This window comes from Nannobrachium achirus, assembly GCF_963921795.1.
Source record: "Nannobrachium achirus genome assembly, chromosome: 18".
Lineage (NCBI taxonomy): Eukaryota > Metazoa > Chordata > Actinopteri > Myctophiformes > Myctophidae > Nannobrachium > Nannobrachium achirus.
The window spans coordinates 33,917,476-33,936,513 of NC_137825.1; positions in this window are offsets into that span (position 1 = coordinate 33,917,476).

Below are 19,038 nucleotides of genomic sequence, written 5' to 3' on the forward strand. Positions count from 1 at the left end.
ACGCACATAACAATTAGGGTTGGGATCCGGAACCGGAAGGGAATCCAACATTTGAGAAACCCGGAATCTGTTCCATCACAATTGTAACCGTTTCAGGAATTGGTTCTACCGTTGTGCTCAAAATGATTCAACCACCCCCCTGCAAATCTGGTTTATTGGCTACATTCACAAACTGTCAACTGAATGAAATAAATAAATCATACAAGAACAATGTAAATAGCTCAACAAAAGTAATTTTTTCTTTTTTTTATTATTATTATTCAATGCTAAATGCCACTTTCAATGCCACTTTCACTTTCAATTTTTCAACTCTTAAGCACACCTGAAAACATCTGTAATCAACTGCAATCGACTAATCAAGGGCTTAAATAGTTACATCAGATGTGCAACCTGGCCTGACTAGAAGTTTGGTGACTGTCGACTGTGATTAGAGCAGTTATAAACATGGCTAAGTCTAAGTAACGGTAAGAAAAGTTCAGAGAAGAGATTGCTTTGTACAAAAAAGGAAAAGGATATTGGCTAAAACAATTGTAAAGGCACTGAATGTTCCAAAAAGTACGGTTTTGAGCATAGTTCACAAGTTCTAAGTTAAAAGAACAGTGGCTACACTAATAAACCAAATTTTCAGAGGGGGTTGAATAATTTCGAGCACAACAGGTATGGTATGTCGTCAGAGCAGGTATAGTGTGGACTGCTATACAATTACAATACAGGTGGTTCTCAAACTTCTCAATTTCAAGGACCACCATAACTCTGAGAGGTTGCGAAAAGAATGGAAACAAATGGACGCTCATTTGTACACTCTCAGAGTTAAAGGGCTCTATTTTGATTGTCTTAAGTACCAGCTCTTATGCCTTAACTTAAAGGCCTGTTCATACTGTCTCTGACCACCAAACTGTTCATCGGAAATGTCCGGTTCAACTACAAAATGTGGTCACTCGCATCTCCTGCAAAGCATTACCCTGAATTAGGGTTTGGAAAGCTGCACATCGGAAAGTCAGAACTCTCCAAACGAAAAGTGTGGTGGTCAGTGACAGTGAGCTTGTACTTAAGACAATCAAAATACAGCCCACAGACTTCTAGGGTCCATTCAGAAACCCCCTATAGCAGTGGTTTTCAACCAGTGCTCCGTGGACCAACCAGTGGTCCTTGATGTGGTGGTCCCCAGTTAAATGATGGAGAGTTGGTAACCAAATGGACCCTTAGTTATAGAACTCTTGACCCTTTGGTATATGGCAGGCTTGGGGGTCGCGGCCTGAAAAGGTTGAGAACCACTGCTGTACTGTTACTGTACTGTACTGTACTGTACTCATGAACCTGTCACCTGCTGCTCTTCATACCAGTGCTGGCAATGGTAATGTGAGGCTGGTGCGAGGCCACAGACGTATACATGTATACTGTATGTATGTAGAAGTCAAGGCTCCACGTTGGCACCCGATGCCAGTCATCCTTGGCATGCTGGCTATAGGATTTCAATGTCAGCTCACCATTAGGTAAAAAAAGAAATCACATGACTTAACCCAAGACCTGAGGCCAATTCTACAAATGCCTTCTAAATTCAATAGTTGTCTCTGCCAGGAGAATATGTTTTCGCGCCTGTCCCTCTGTGTGTCCGTCTGGGTGTCTGTCAGTCCGTGTGTCCATGTGTCCGATTAGTTTGTTAACAGCTAATATCCGGGCCCCGGGCCGTTGGCCCGGTCGCGGCCAAACTGTGCAGACACACTCCCTGGATGCCAATTCAGAACCTCTGCCCCACATTTCTCACATGGCCCTGTTCTAGCGCCACCATGAGGCCCATGTTTTCAAAACACATTTCTGTACACTACTCCGACAGATTTTGTCCACGAATCATGCAAATCAGTAGACAGTATCTCTACACAGTCATGTGATCAACATGGATCTGTCCGATTCTCCATATTTCATCCTGATTGGCTACAATTGGCCTCCAAAGATTGCAGGATTGCTCCATTTTTGAACAAAATGCCTCAAATCATGAAAGCAGCTTGTGATTACCATGAGATTTGCTACTCATATCCCCACTAGGTCAAGGAACAAATGATATAGCGGTTGGCCTGTTATAGCGCCACTGGCAGGCAGACTTTTGCAAAACACATTTTTGGAACACAATGCCTCAAATCATGCATGCAGCCTCCGATTGCTGTGAAAGGCCTAAGATTGGTGAAGAAGACATGCCACCCTTTTCGCATTGGCCTATTAGAGCACCACCCGGATGCATGACCTGACGGAGAACTATGCTCGAAGAGCACTGCTTCTAGTTATTTATGTGACTGCCGACCAACTTTTATGTGGCTGCGGACCAACCTCCATCTGATAATGTTTATGCCAGGGACCCCCGGAAAAGAAAACATGTTCAACAGCTATTTTAAAATAGCCAATGTAATATGGCTCAAGCGGGTCTGAGGTTATGCATTCGCCAACATAAGAACAACAACAACATAGCGTTCATTGACAGATTTGAGCAAAATATTTGGGGATTGAGTTCTTATGCTAGCTGTCAGCGCCGTGCACGAGACATCTGACACTGAGTGACTGAGTGAAACCCCTTATCTTCACTTCTTCTGAAGCTACTCCTTTAAAAAGGGACGAAATTATCATTTGAAAGAAACCATCATCGTCTGTGCTACTGGGAAACTGGTGATGGATATCTAAAACTCCCATATGAAAGAGACACTCTCTACCAGTATGTGTGTGAGAAAAAGAGAGAGGGAGGGGGGTGAGAGAGGAGGGAGGATGAGAGAGCTAGATAGGGGGAGAGAATGCAAGAAAGAGAGAGAGAGGCAGTGAGAGAGCAGAGAGGATGAGAGAGAGATAGATAGGGGAGAGAAAGCAAGAGAGAGGGAGGCAGGGAGAGCAAGAGGGAGAGAGAGAGAGAGAGGGAGGCAGGGAGAGAGGATATTTGTTGCAGGCCTGGGAGGTCACAGTCACCCACTGCCTCTCCTTCTAACATACTTGGAATAGCTGCAGGGTAAAACAGGGTCACTGCACCGCGCGTGTGTGAGACAGGCAGACAGACAGACGTGAGGAAAAGAGATTATAAGGGTGTGTGTGCATGTGTGCGTGTGTGTGTGTGTGTGTGTGCGCAGGCCAGGGACCTGCAAGAATGGAGAGAGGCAGTGGCTGAAATGTCTAAAAGGCCCTTTTGATGAAAATATCGAAAACAGCGCAACGCGCGTTGTGAGCTTGGAGGTTGGCTATTTTCGGTACTTGATACCACACTGAACTAACTTTTGAATGCTGCTTCAGGTATGGCATGGGAAGAGGGCAATTACATTTCTTTTTCCATAGTAAAAACTGCATTCATGGTCTTGAGAGGGCACTTTTAACAGATCAAAGGGCAGGGGCTCAAGCCCCCTTTATGTGTGCACGTGCCTGTGTGTGTGTGCACGTGCCTGTGTGTGTGTGTGTGTGTGTGTGTGTGTGTGTGTGTGTGTGTGTGTGTGTGCGCGCGCGCACGCGCGCGTGTGCATGCTGCTTTGCGTGCATGTGACCATTCTCCAGCCTGCCATGTTCACATCAGCAATTATTTCCAACTCCCAGACACAGACAGACATGGTTCTTTTTTTTTGGCCTCATAGAGCCTGACTGACCAGAACCTGTTTAACACCGCCATCTGGTGGAGGAAGGTAACAACTACAGCAGCAGGAGCAGCAGCAGCAGCACACAGACAGTGCTTCAGTCCACATTATCTGTTGTAAGCAAACACTGCCCTCATGTGGGGGAAATGAAGCACTCCACCCAAACCCCATCAGCTTTAGAAATCTCCCACGGCCAGGGGACAGAGGGAGGGGACGGATCCTTTTAATCTCTCCCTTGGGGGTTTCCAGTTCATTTTGTTTCACTGAAGTATGTTGTAGTTCATTACCCACCCTGTGCGATCATTATGTAGCCTACTGTCTGGACTGGAGCTCAGCTTGTCTATGCACGGGTGGATCCACTCTGACATTAGCATGCATGCATGAATATAATGTCTAATGTGTTGCCAGGTTTTGTGTGAGAAACAAGCGGACGGTAATCGTTTTAACACTACAAATCTTAGGGGGAGGGGGGTGTCACTGGCACAAAGATATTTGACGATAAGGGTCCACGACTGATAGGCTGCATGATCAAAAACACGGGGGGTCCCCTGCATGCTATCCCCATGCTAAAAATTAATATGGCATCATCAGTTTCACCAGTTGCCCATTACGTATCGGTTATTTAAAATAGCCGATATACAAGCTCACAACGCGCCGCAGCTGCCAGCAGGAAGATATTTTCAAAAGAATCTTTGAATCGTTTGAACAACACCAATCTTGTATCCTAACCCTGGGCACGTCATATTTTCAGATGGGGGCTCTGCGGACAAACGTAAATCATTAATTTGGGGGGTCCTTGACATGAACAATGTTTGAGAACCACTGGTTCAAACCACATTAGACAGCAAGCTCCAAATAAGCAACCACACTTTAGAAACAATACCCAAAAAAAGACATATAGGCCTAAACGACTTTATAGAAAAACAAGCCGAGAGTCGCTTATAATAATCAGACATGGCAACGCTGGGGACAGTCTCTCCCGTGTGTCTGCTTTGCCATCCATTTATTAGCCTTCCATCAAGCTAATGAGTTGCCACGCCCCCTCCTTCCCGCCCTGAGCAGCAGACATCATTAGAGGTAATAACACAAGACAAATGACTTCTACTCTTGATCAAAACAGGCAAGTCAGCCACTCTGGGGTGGGTACATGTGTAAGAAAAAATATATATAATTCTCGATCTGTTAAAAAATGCATTCATTCATTCATGCATCCATGGATTGATTTATTGAGTGATTCATTCATTCTTTCATGCATTTATTCATGCCTTCATTACAGTTTACAGTTTACAGTTTAGGCATTTAGCAGACGCTTTTAATCCAAAGCGACTTACAATAAGCAAATAAACATCACAGTAATAAACAAGATCCTTCATTTAAACAAAAATCACACCTAGTGTGAAGTCAGTGGTGCTATTTATGTGTTCATGAGTTCAAGCGAAGCTTGGCCAATGTGACCCTGGGCATACAACACACAGAAAGGTTCGTGAAAACGTGTCAGGGAACTACAGAAGTGGCAGGGAACTATACCGTGAGCTTGTAGATGTGCTATTTCTTTTGCTATTTTTCTCTCTCACCCCTCCTCTCTCTCTCTCTCTCTATACCTCTTCTAGCGCTTTGATCAGGGGAAAGCCCACCGCAAGTCACATGAACGAAAATGTACGCAAGCACTGAAACCCAGTGCACGGCACGCATGCTGGAGTGCACACGCACACACACAACATTTTAGGACAGCATTGGTAATAGCTGCAAATAGCTGAAAAGTTACACATCTACAACCTCCCTAGATCAGCAATTTTTCAGGTAAGTATAAAATAGGTAAAACTCTGAATCCTGTACCAAACTCTAACCCTAACCTCTAGATGAATAATCGTAACACTGAACCCCACTTGAATCTTTTCCCAATATATGGCCAACAGCACTAAAAACCATACAACACAATGTCTATTTCTCAAGTTCTACTAAACTGATATACTTGTAGGGACAGTTGCACCTCTCATGTATAGTATTGCAAGTGTGCGCGCGCACACACACACACACACACACACACACACACACACACACACACACACACACACACACACACACACACACACACACACACACACACACACACACACACACACACACACATGCGCGCACGCGCGCGCACACACACACACACACACACACACACACACACACACACACACACACACACACACACACACACACACACACAGACAGACACCCTCCAGCCCCATGGCAGCTCGTTCCATCAGTTCCAGCCCCAGGACAAGAGGAGGTTTGCGGGGCTACAGATGAGTGCGTGGGGACCCATATAGGGCCACAGCCAGACAGACACCAGACTGACTGATCACATCAGCAGTGTGTTTGTCCAGCGTCGCTGTCACATTAACAGTGATCCACGCTCACCACCTGGTCTTTAACAACACCGTTCCACTGAAACTTCATCAACTCTTACCCTCAGGGCAACCGCGGGATGTTTTTTAACCCACTTGAACCCCATTAGCCCCCAAAAAGAACAGCAGATCTACACAAGCTCACAAATGTGTCGCATCGGCAATTTGTGATTTGGTGTGGACATCATCAACTCTTATCCTCAGGCAACTGGAAATACAAATCTAAACAGGATCGACCACTTTAAGTCTGGTGTCCCTGTTTTGGGCATGTTGTGATTTTAGGCTACATTTTCATACATTTCAGCCGATGTACAAGATCACAACGCGCAGCGATGCCACACATTGTGAGCTTGTATATCGGCAGCTTGTATATCTTTTAAATACTTGAAGAATATATAAATTATAGGCCTGTTTTTCTTTTTTAAAATAGGGCTTAAGTGGTTGAAAACTGGCAAACAAATATAGATATTTCTGTATCACATACAGTATATTGAATGGCCCAAAACACTACACAGAAGGCATATTTTGCAGAGAAAAATAAATAAAAATTATACAAATAGATTGGAAAATGTATTTTCAAGGGGGTCTTCAGGGGTCTAGGGGGTCCTCAGAGTTAGGGGGTCCTCAGAGTTACTACAGGGGGTTAATCACTTGAACCCTAGAGTTCATATTCTGAGAACTTTAGCCAAAAATAGCAGATCTCACAACGCCTCGCAGATTGGCTATTTCCGGCAAAGAGGTTTGTTGTGGTGTAGAGGGGAGAAAGAGCAGATTAAGTACAGAGTGAAATGTTTATTAAGTATTGACGGTTCAAGTGGTTGAATATCTGAAAACACAAATTAACATGAATCCAAAATACACTGATGATTGTGCTGTCAAACGATTAAACTATATGGGTTGTGGTCCCTGCTTCATCTCTCTCTAAGGGGTCCCTGGCCTGAAAACATTGAAGACCCCTGGCCTACATCATTTTGACCACTTCTGGAACAAAGTGCCACATACATAAATCTTCCACAGTGCTGGGCTTTAACCAGCGAGCGAGGGAGCACATCAACCCAGTGATTTGTTTAAAGGAACGAACACAACGTCAATGTGTCGTGTCCGACCCTGATTGAGTCATATACAATTGACCGCCGCTATTGATTGACCAATATTTCATCAACGCTACATAGGTACCAGGAGGGTGTTTGGGAGGGGGGGGATCCTCATGGATCCACCAAGGGAGTACTACTGTTGGTCACCCCCACCCTCTCGTCACAGGGTCAAGGGCGGGGGTTGTCAAATAATCGCGTTTCCCATTAATGTCCGCCCACGAAAACCTCTCCTCTATCTGGTCCCATCCACACCCCAATGTCATAATCACCTCCCCAACCCCACAGGCGTCACAAGGGGGGGAAGTGGGACTGAGTTAGGGCCCAAGGTGGAGGGGCCTTAATTATTTTATACTTTAGCTATTGAAAAATAGCAGATATACAAGCTCAGAGCGCTGCGAGCTTGTAGATCTGCTATTTTTGAGTCGTGAAAAAAGTCGTGAAAATGTGTGCAAATCTTTGAATATATTGTATGTATTTTTAAGCGGACATTTGTTACTCAAATTTTGCTTCATGGGGGATCCCTGGAACTAAATATTTTGAGATGGGGGGTCCGTGGCCAAATACATATCGTTTTGGGGGTCCTTGACATGAACACTTTTGAGCACCACTGACATAGAAACACTGGTTTTTCAAAAAACCATAGAAGGATTTGAAATATTGAAAAAAACAACAAGATTTTTCAAAAATAGCAGATCTACAAGCTCGCAGCGCGGCACTCGGTGCCGCGCTGTGAGCTTGTATATCTGCTATTTTTCAATAGTTAAAGCACTCAATGTGAGTGAATCCTTGTACCCAGGGCCCAGAATTTGGTGCGACACCCCTGCCCACCCCTAGCACTCTCTCTCTCTTGTCTTTGCTCGGAGTCTACGGGGAGATAATCATTTCTAATTTCTGGAACACAATGAAGGGGGGAAGACGCAAACAGAAGGTCCACCTTAATCTATCACGGCTCTTTCAGGGATGGGGGTCCCCCCTCCTCCTCCTCCTCTTCGACTGACAGCCACTACATCGGCGAGCGAGCGAGAGAGGGATGGAGGGAGGGATGGAAGGATGGAGGGAGGGAGGCCAACAGATGCAATTAAGTCTCGTGCATGAAATGCAAATGGCCCTGTGGTGGGCCGTGGGCTGGGTGAGTGCTATAAGGGGGCTTTCTGTCTAGTGTTGTTTAAAACAGTGTCTCTCAAACATTTTCATGTCAAGGACCCCCAAATTAATATGTATTAATATGAAACTATATTGTTATATTGTGCCAGCTATAGTGTTGGCTATAGGGACCACCCCCTGTTTTAAATTGAATTTACTTTAAATAGCAACATGTTAACTGCTATTTTCGAATAGGTGATGTAGCTTACAGTACAGTATATACGATGAAAGAGGTTCAACTGATTTTGATGTTAAATTAAGTCCTTTTGCTGGGGACCCCGTGTGTGTGTGTGTGTGTGTGTGTGTGTGTGTGTGTGTGTGTGTGTGTGTGTTTGTGTGTGTGTGAGCATGTGACCTAAAGTATTGTCGCAAATTTTGAGGCTTGTTTTCATAGACCTATGTGCTTGTTTCTCTCACAAAATCTGGCTACAGTGCGTGTGTGTGTGTGTGTGTGTGTGTGTGTGTGTGTGTGTGTGTGTGTGTGTGTGTGTGTGTGTAGGGGAGAGAGAGACCCTCTCTCTCTCTCTCTCTACAAGGCCCCTGCTGCCATCTGCTTGTGATCACCCAGTCGGTAGTGGAGGAACCTCGGGGTCCGGGGGGTAATTTGTAGCCCTTAATCAGTTTCTCTCTCAATTAAAAAAAAAGGGTGCCCAGGCGAAGACCGCGGGAGGGAGGGAGGGAGGGTCCGAGGAGGACGTTATGCAGCTGGCGGACATTAAGAACGCTCACACACTTCGGCACTGCCACAGATATACGCTAGCTCGCGCGCTTGCGACCGCGATCGCGCAAGTTAATGCGGAGTAATAAGAAGACACGAACACAGACAAAGACACAGGCATGCATGCACGTGCGAGAACATGCGCGCGCACACACACACGCACGCACGCACGCACGCGCTCGCGAATACACATTTATACTACTATTAAACGTTTTGACCGAGCCCATCTTTATCGTATCTCTCTCTCTCTCTCTCTCTCTCTCAAAAACACAAACACACACACGCACGCACATGCACACGCACACGCACACGCACACACACACACACACACACACACACACACACACACACACACACACACACACACACACGCAATCCCACTTACACAATAGCCTGATTTATGCTAGCTGTGGCACACACAGAGAATAGCCGGTCTTCAAGCTCAAGCTCACAAGGCATCGCAGCAGCTATAAGACCAGGCTCATTCTCAGTGCAGGACACCGCTTGCACACCACCGTGAGTATAAATCACCCATAAGGTGACCCAGGTCCGCGGTGCACTCGCGCCCCAGCAGGTCCATAAATCCCAGCGGGTGTCTGGGGTTGCTCTAGGAACATGATCCCTGCTTGCTGAGGGCCCCATGCGGGGCCGGGCCGCCACCCGGGGGACACGTTCGGGGTCCCCGCCTTTCCCCTCCCGCCGGAGCGCCGTTTCAAGGGGGTCAAAGTGGACAAGACGGGTGTTTTTCTCCCGGACGGCCATATAGCCATTCATTCGTCACGTGCAACAGAAGAGGCCCTTATTGAACGCACCGCCGCACCGGCTTGTATAGCCCCCCCCCCCCCCCCTCCCCCAGTGGGAAGTACAATACTTGAGTACCATTTTGAGGTACTTTTACTTTATGGAGTACTTCCAATTTTCTAAATAATTTACTTCTACTCCACTACATCTCTGAGGCAAATATTGTACTTCACTACTACTATTTGAAAACTTTAGTTACAAAACACAGGTTAATTAACCACTTCAGCCCTGTATACAATTCGGGCATTTGAAAACGGCCGACCTACAAGCTTGTAGATCTACTATTTTCAAAGGATTTTCATACATGTTATACATTTGAAATCTTGTGAAATGGGACATTCTGCATAATGAGTACTTTTTACTTTTGGCAGCCTACTTTAAGAACCTTTTGAAACAAATACTTTTGTAAGTAAAAGTGTTTCTTAGTTGCAGTATTGATACTTTTACTTAAGTAAAGCATTTTAGTACCTTTTTCCACCACTGGCAATCCATTCAGTCCTCATGTGCAACAGAAGAGGCCCTTATTGAATGCATCACCACACAGGCTTGTATAGGCCTCCCTTCTCCCCCACTTCCCCAAGGTCAATGCGGGGGAGGGCCAAGGTCATCACCACACACACCTCACCCCTGACCTCACGTGCGTCCATCATGTCCAGGATATAAAGGGGAGCGCTGGCAGCTGATGTAGTCGCCGACTAAATCAACTTCAGTCACTCCGCCATATACATCAAGATCACTTACAGCCGACTGACGCGCACTCAAAGCGAGGGTCCTAATCATTTTATTGCCAGTGAAAGAGCGGAGGGGAGGGGAGGCGCGCACCGTAGCGTAGCGGACACGGCCCAATCGGGGGCCGACAGTGGCTTTTGTGACTGATTTAGAGCAGGGGTCTTCAACTTTATTTTCTTCTTTTTTTTTTTTTTTAGGCCAAGGACCCCTTGTCTGACAAGAAGAAGAGCCCCCTCCCTCCACTACATATTTCATACCAATACTGTTGCAGATTAAACTTTTTCATAGATTTCATAGATAGGCCTACATTAGTTCAGTTGGATATTTTCAGATTACCTTTTAAACCCTCAATATTTAGTCAGTTTGACCGTTGGCCCTGTAGGCCTACTTGATCTGCTCTTTTCCCCTCTACACCACATCTTGCTCACAACACTGCGAGGCATTGTGAGTTTGTGGATCGGCTATTTTCGGCTAATGTTCCCCATCACGCGCAAGACTCGGTGGAACACCCGTTGTACATCTGAGGATCCCCTAGTGGTCCCGGACTCCCTGCTGAAGACCCCTGTGAGCGGGGCGGAAAATCGACCCTCTCTCTCGCTCATCACTCGATGAACGACATCGCCCGGTGACTCAGAAGTCACGGAATGCACCTCTGACAGCTGGGGAACATCAGCAGACGTACGGACGTGCGGACGGACGGACAGTATCTAACAAAACGCTTGTGAAATCCGAGGGGTCTCGATCTCTCGCTAACAGTGACATAGTTGAAGTGGAGCTGCGCTTCACGCTCGGCCGCCACTTTGACTCGGACCGCAAAGGGATCGTTAAAAGAAGAAAAACATAAAAGAGATCAATGACTTGTAAAGCCTTTGACGGTGGACAACATCTGCAGCTTATAGCTGGGGGTCCCGCGTGGCTCGTACGTGTCGCGGTGTAAACGGCCGGTGAATCACACCGTGGAGAGGTGGAGGCACGGCCGCCACACAAGACGGTCAAAGCGTTTGCCCGCCCGGCCCGCCCGCTCGCCATAAACGGCTGCTTTTGATTCCCGTTGCAGTACACAGCTTTCTGAAGGCCGCGAGAGGAATCTCTCGGTTCTATATGGAGCTGCATGACGCCATGGCATGCACTGAGCCCTGCTGTATAAGTATAGCCTGCCCTGGAGAGTTGTCCTGAACGCCACTTGTCAATGGTGTGTGTATGTGTGTTTGCACGCAGAGGCGTAATTTCAGAAATAAATGGGGGGTGGCAAAACCATAACTTCATTCCTAAACTATAGCAAAGATTGTGGATCTACAAGCTCTCAACGTGTCGCCAAGCGACGGGAACTCCAGGGGGTGGCAATTGCCAAGCCCTGATGTCCCAAATTACACACCTGTTTGCACACGTGCACGTGTCCTTGGCTCCGTGCATGCACGCACACATGCATGGACATAAGATTTCTCTGTCTCAGTGTCTATCTGTCTCTGTCTGTCTCTATATTGACAAATACCTGTCTGGTGATAGCATGGCAAAAAAGGTGATACAAAGTAAATTGAAGAACAAGATATTTGGGCAGGATTTCCCCTCAGGACTCTTGCCAGTGCCCTCATCCAGCCCCTCTTTGACTATGCTAGCACCTCCTGGTACTCCAACATCAAAATGTCACTAAACACTAAGCTCCAAACCTCCCAAAAACAAACTGATTTGACTGCTTCTCGACCTTGGGCCCATGACCCACCTTTTTCCCCCCACAGATTTTGCTAGCCTAGGATGGCTCAGGGTAGAGGCGGAGGTAGTTATCACCCACCTTTCCCCCCTACTCAGTACATATAGTGTTTTATACTTGCGATGATATTGAATGTTTTTTGTTGCTATTTTATATATCGATGAATTGAATACCAAGAACATCCAACGGAAACGAGAACGCAAGGGCTTTTTTGGGGTGTTCATTTTAGGCAGGGTGTTTGACTGTACTTATGCTGTGCTATTTTTTATAGGAAGCGGTCAGAGGAAAGAGAGGCGGGCGGGTCGCCGATGGCCATAGTGCAAGGGTCTTCAACAGGGGGTGGACGTGGAAGTCAAAGAGGGGAGCGTAGAGGGCGGGAAAAGAGCAGACCAAAGGTCAGAGCCAAAGGTCAAGTTTACTACAGTATTGTGGTTACATGTCAATAACAATAATAACAATTTAAAAGAAACGGTTTTGGACATGCAAGGTTTCCACCTGACAGCAAGGATATACAGAAAGATCTGCTATTTTCGGCTAATGTTCCCACCAGAACAGGAATGCTACGGTTGAAGTGGTTTAAGAAAAAAAAAGAAAAAAAAAAAAAAAATCATATCACACAAAGATTTGGCGGCCCCACTAGTAACTCTAAAGACCCCTATACATGGTGAGAGAGAGAGAACCAGTAAAATGACAGACAAACAGACACATAGACGCCGTTACTGTAAAACAACCGGCGGTATTGGCTGAAATCAAACATTTGCGTGCAGATGCAACCGTTGTGAGCTTGTAGATCACACTCGGCTGCGGCGCTGGAAGCTCCGTGCAACCAGTTGAACCAGTCCACTCAGTCGGCTTAGCACCCAGTCGTCCACAGAAAAATCGGACAAACAGACAGACAGACAGACCGACATGCAGGCTCCCAGAATGCTCTCCTTCATGGGTCCAGTAAAAAGCTGCATGTCATGGATGGACGGCAGTAAAAGCTCAGTGAATGGCTCTCTATGAAGCCTCGTAAATCCCCCCGGCAATAACATCTCCTCCTCCTCCCAGGGAAAGAGAATACTGAATACTGCAGCCCGCCAAGTTATTTGGGACCGGGCTGCATTTTAAACAGGCAAGAATTGAGAGCGCGACCCCCCCACCCCCATGCATTTGGCGGAGAGGGGGGGGGGGGGGGGGGGGCAATGGAGATACTTCTTTTACGATCTATCCCATTTCATTCTCGCACACGCAGCAATCAAGACACATGCACACATACATTGACAACAATCCTCCCGCACATGTACCAACACGTGCGTACACACGCACACGCACACACACACACACACACACACACACACACACACACACACACACACACACACACACACACACACACACGCACACACACACACACACACACACGCGATGCAAAAACAAGTGTGCGAGTACAGTACATGGACAGTCCTGTAGAGTGGGAGATACTGTAGGGCTATTATGATGTTAATGCATTGGACTTGTAGTGTCAGGGCACAGTGAGTGATCTGTACTGTACTGTCTGCCTGTCTGCCAGAGCTTTAAATCAGCCTGACAGAGCAAGGGGAGACATCAATATGAGGTTCTGAGATGACCCTCAAAAAATAGGAAGAAGAAATTCCTTTCCCCCGGATTCTGCACGCTCTTGTGCCGCAAAGGGTCACGATAATGCCCTGCGTCTGTCTGACTCCGCAAGGTGTCAGCGGAAAGCCTGGGCGCCGTCATGTCACCATCGTCCCACGTCCCCACTGCACACAAGAAGAGGATCTGTGTGTCCCTGTTGTACAAGTCCCACTTGTCATACAGTATCTATACTGCACCAGTACGGTGACAACACAGCCTCTTCTGGCTTGCAAGGTGAACAGCAGTGATGAACACGGTAACCGGAAGGCTCTCCCCCAAAACACACTCTGTCCCATTCTTTTCCGCTGACCGCTCGCCCTCAGTGGTTCTTTGTTTCTTTTTTACTGGGGTTAAGGTTAGGAATACCTTTTGGTTCAGACTTAGTTTTACTGAGGTTACGTCCAAGAATAAGGTTATGTTTAGACATAGTTTTACTGAGGTTACGTCCAGGAATAAGGTTAGGTTTAGACAGTTTTACTGAGGTTACGTTTAGGAATAAGATTAGCTTTAGGCATAGTTTAACTGAGGTTAGCTTTAGGAATAAGGTTAGGTTTATTCATAGTTTTACTGAGGTTACGTTAGGAATATCTGTCCGGGGGTCGCCGGGTTTGACACGGGCGAGCATGTTTTAGGCCGAGCGTTCTTTTATTCATGAACACGCACGCACGCACGCACGCGCGCACGCACACACACACACACACAGCCTTTGGAAGTGTCTGGAGTAGCTCCGTCACCCCTCATGTTCAGTGCTCTCGGCCTTGCGCTGCCAGCATGTCGTGCATTCAGTACAGATCCTCGAGAGTGGAGCGCCGTGTTCTCTCAAGGACACTTGCTTTTCATTTGGCTCTGGGATGTTTTGTTTTGACCTCCTGAACCCCTTTCTCTCTCTCTCTCCAGAAGCTGACAGAAAGACCCTTTCAGTTGCTGTCTGTCAGCGGAGGAGAGAATGGAATAATAGATTAGTGTTTTGTGTGGCCTGGTTTAGCGTCAGGGATTGGTGTCAGTTTGTTTCCATCTCAGCAGCCAAGGGTATCGATAATTAGAAAACAAATCAAAGCAGCTTTATTAGTGAGTTCAATGATGCCATTTTTGTGTCATCCATTTTGACTAATAAAGTATTCAATCAATCAATCAATCAATCAATCAATCAATCAATCAATCAATCCACAGTTCCATTTGTCAGATGCCATCTCAACTTGTTGCTGTTAAATAAACATTGCTTTCTATTCAATAACAGTGTACTAGTCAAGGTATTGATGTAATTTGTTTTAACAATTTACAAATGAGCAGGTTCACACAAAGTATGTCAATGTTTTATCATTGACCATAACACTAAAATACATATTCCCATTGTCTAGTTTTCCTCATGCACTGCCCCTGCGTACCCCTAGGGTTACACATACTCCCATTTGAGAAACACTGCCCTAGTACACTATAGCAACCACAGCATATCATAGCAACCAACAAGGAACACCCAAAGTACCACCTACAGGTACCCACATTACACACCTAGCCAACAGGTAGTAAAGTTAAATAACCACGCAATAACAAGCGATCACCATGTCTAGCATGTTGTAGCAAACAACAAGTATTATCCCTAGCCACCATCCATTAATTTTCAAACACTTAAAATGTTATTGTTATTGTGACAGCAACAATAACACAAAGTGAACCCTAGCACCATCTTCCCAACTGCATAGCACCGCGTAAACCCTAGCAGCCACTTGCAACCAGCACAGCAGCAAGCCTTCTGCACACATCATCATCATCATCATCCACCTTTATTTCACCCCTATAGAAACCACACTCACATTTCTAGTCATTACCATTCTAATCTCATCTTAAAGTAATTTCTCCCCGCGCTCACAAACGATCGACTTTATCCAGAGACCATTCTGGTAGTAGCCTCCCCCCCACCCTTTATAATCCCACTCCCACTCCCACTCCTATGCACGGTGACCCCTCAGAGAGCCGGGAGGACGTTTCCAGATGGTCTAACACTTGTCAGGATGACCCGCGCGACCCCAGATGCTGTCCAGATGCAGGTCAGCGGCAGAGAGCAGGATGCTGTCCCAGTGACTTACAGTGTGCTGTAAAAAAGCCACTGCTTAGGGAAGAAAACGGGAGAGAGAGAGAGAAAGGGGGGAAACCCAGACCACCTCCTCCACCACCCATCCATCCTATCACATAGTAAGTCAGTGGTTCTCAACCTGTGGGTCGGGAACCCCACATTATTTTGGGGGGATCCCCAGATGAATATACTGTATGATTTCTCTCTCAACAGTAAACAAACCAACATAAAGTTTAAGTGTAAGGTATTTGCACATTTTTAAAGTGACAATTTATGGACTTTTTAATACCTCTAAAAGGGAAAATAATGCACAATGAGAACTTCAACTTTTGGTACTTTAAGTATATTTTGATGCCAATACTTCTCAAGTCCATTTTGAATACAGGACTTCTACTTGTAACAGAGTATTTCTGCATTGCAGTATTGTATTATTTATCAATTAAAATATGTTAGCACTTTCTTCCACAACTGCCGGTGTACGACGGTGTCCGCGTACGATTTTCCTTTTTTATTTTTTTGCAGATCTACAAGCTCACAACACATTGCAACCGACCCGCAGTGAGCTTGCATTTCTGCAGGGTTTGGGTTCTCTTTTTTTTTTGCCACGGGACACCGGCATACGCCGACGTACAACCCGGGGCGTCATTCTCCACGCCTCTGGGTTTTTCCTCTTCTCTCGAGGAGATCACGAGGGAAAGTTGGGGTTTCTTGTGTCACGGCTCGGCAGTAAAGTCGACACGTCGGTCTGAAGGGGCTCTGTGTCACAGCAGCGTGTTCTGGTCTGGCTCAGTGGAAAGCATATAAAACCAAAGGGCTAAGGTTTCTTAAAAAAGGGCCCTTTGAGTTATGACCTCCCTGGCAGTATTAGGAAAACATGGACGCCGAGTATGTACACGAGGCATAAGTTAATTTCCGTGTGTTAGCGCTCTGTGTGTGTAGCTTTGTGGGGGCTCGTGCGTGTCATCTAGAAAATGTATATATACAGATCTAAAACAAATGGAATATTGTGTAAAAGTACATTTTCTTGAAACTTTCATATATATTTTTGAAACTTTAATATGTTCTAGATACATTGCACATGCAGTGAATTATTCCAAACCTTTTTTTGTTAAGATTTTGAATTTTTATGGCATAGAGCTCATGAAATAAATATTACAATATTACACAAGACACTCAAAACAAGGATTTATAATAGAGAAATGTCAACCTTTTGAAGTCACAGTCCAGTGGGAAGTTTCCGAGGTCAGTTATGATTTGGGGTGCTAGGGCATCTGCAATGCTTTTTTACACAATATATATTTTGTTTTTAGATTGATCTGTATACATGTTCTTTTTAACATTGAGCCATTTTAGATTACAGAGCATATAAACACCTAAAACTCCAGCATCCGTATTGTGGGGGAAATCGTCACAGAAAATTGCAGAATTGTACAAGCTCACAAAGCTGCTATTTTGTGTGAATATATGATTTATTTAGCACAGTGTGACCGGGTGGTCCGCCCGACCGCCGGCACATTTAGCCAATTTTAATATAGGATTTAGAGCGAAAACAGAAAAGTAACTAGCATAGAACCCTGAGGGATTCCGGTCTACGATGTATTATACAAAAAAAATGCTTCTCTAAATAACATTTAAAAAAAATAATTGGTCTCTCATGTGGGAGATCGAATCTCGGGTATAGTGCAACATTATCGATGGCAACTTTAACAATGCATGCCAACAGAAAATCTGTTTCTTTTTTATTCTAATGTCAAAATCCAATCATCAAAATTACGTGAGGGCTTGAACCAACCAACTCCGGGCAATAATCACTAACATCCGCCCATCAATCAAATCTTCAACATGTAATCCTCTCCATGTTGTGTTATGCCATGCTCACTTTCCAACATTCAAATAAAAGTCCCTCCCAAGTTTATGTCCCGGCTGCCTATCTCGTTTCACTCCCAAATACCCATTTCAAAACGCTGTTTCATCTGGACTTCAACGGGGCTCCCCAAGGTCACTTTCATCTGCGAGCTAGGCGGCCCGCGCGAGCGGAACGCGATCGCTCTCTCTTTTTTTTGGGTTAGGCTATCAATTTGATACGGTTGCCAAGTTCTTGTGGTAAAGCACAGTTGGGGCGAGGAAGCGAGGTCACCGAGGTTAAGGTTTATTTTTATTAACGTAAAAATAAACCGGCCACAAAGTCACTCTTCATTGAAGTACTACTAGGCGTTCCAAAAAAAAAGAATAATTTTGTGACTACAGTATGTCAAGGACCCCCAAATTAATATGTATTTGACTGCAGTATTTGACTGCAGATCATCACGGTTGATATTGAAATTGTCTCAAATCGTCTCATTTGCATAACCATATAAGGAGTTCCAAATACGCCCAAATATGGAGTGTGTCTAACCTCAATGTGCCGTCGTGACATCGATCTCCATATGAGGGCATAAAAGGGACAGACAAACAGAAACGGAGATCTATATACAGTGTATATGGGCATATCAGCAGCCCATATACAGTATGGGCATTTTCTAATGATATCAGGAATCTCCATATATGGCCATATCAGTCAGATTGGCAGTGCGATGTAGGTGTGAGGGCCTTGCAGCAAACCTCTCGTTATTGAAATACTGTATGCATAAAATGGACGCAGACAGACAGATATCTCCATATGGGCATAAATGGACACAGGCAAACAGATGGTCCTAAACGGGTCCTATGACAACAGGTATAATGGGGTTTGCATTAAAGGGTTGGGCATTCATTCCCTATTTACATCGTAGGCCGATCCCCAAATTCGGGCGGCTGAGCTTCTGGTATTGACACATTTGAAAACCCCACCCGTGGAACCCTGGGGGTCCCCAGACCACCACTTCAGTGGTTTTCAACCAGTGGTCCCCAGTGAAATGATGGAGAGTTAATAATTTGTTTTGGTTCTGAGAGGTTAAATCTCATCAAATGGTGGTCTGTGGCAGTATGAAAAAGGTTAAAAAGCAGTGCTTTAAGAGGTTGAGGCCATGCAGGGAGGAGGTACAGAGGTACCACAGGGTCGTAGCGTCCTCTCCTCCGCTCCCTGTTCAACACATGTAACATGCTAGTGTTTTTCTTTCTTAATTAACCGGGGTGGTTTCAATGGTCCCAGAGTGGCCCGCC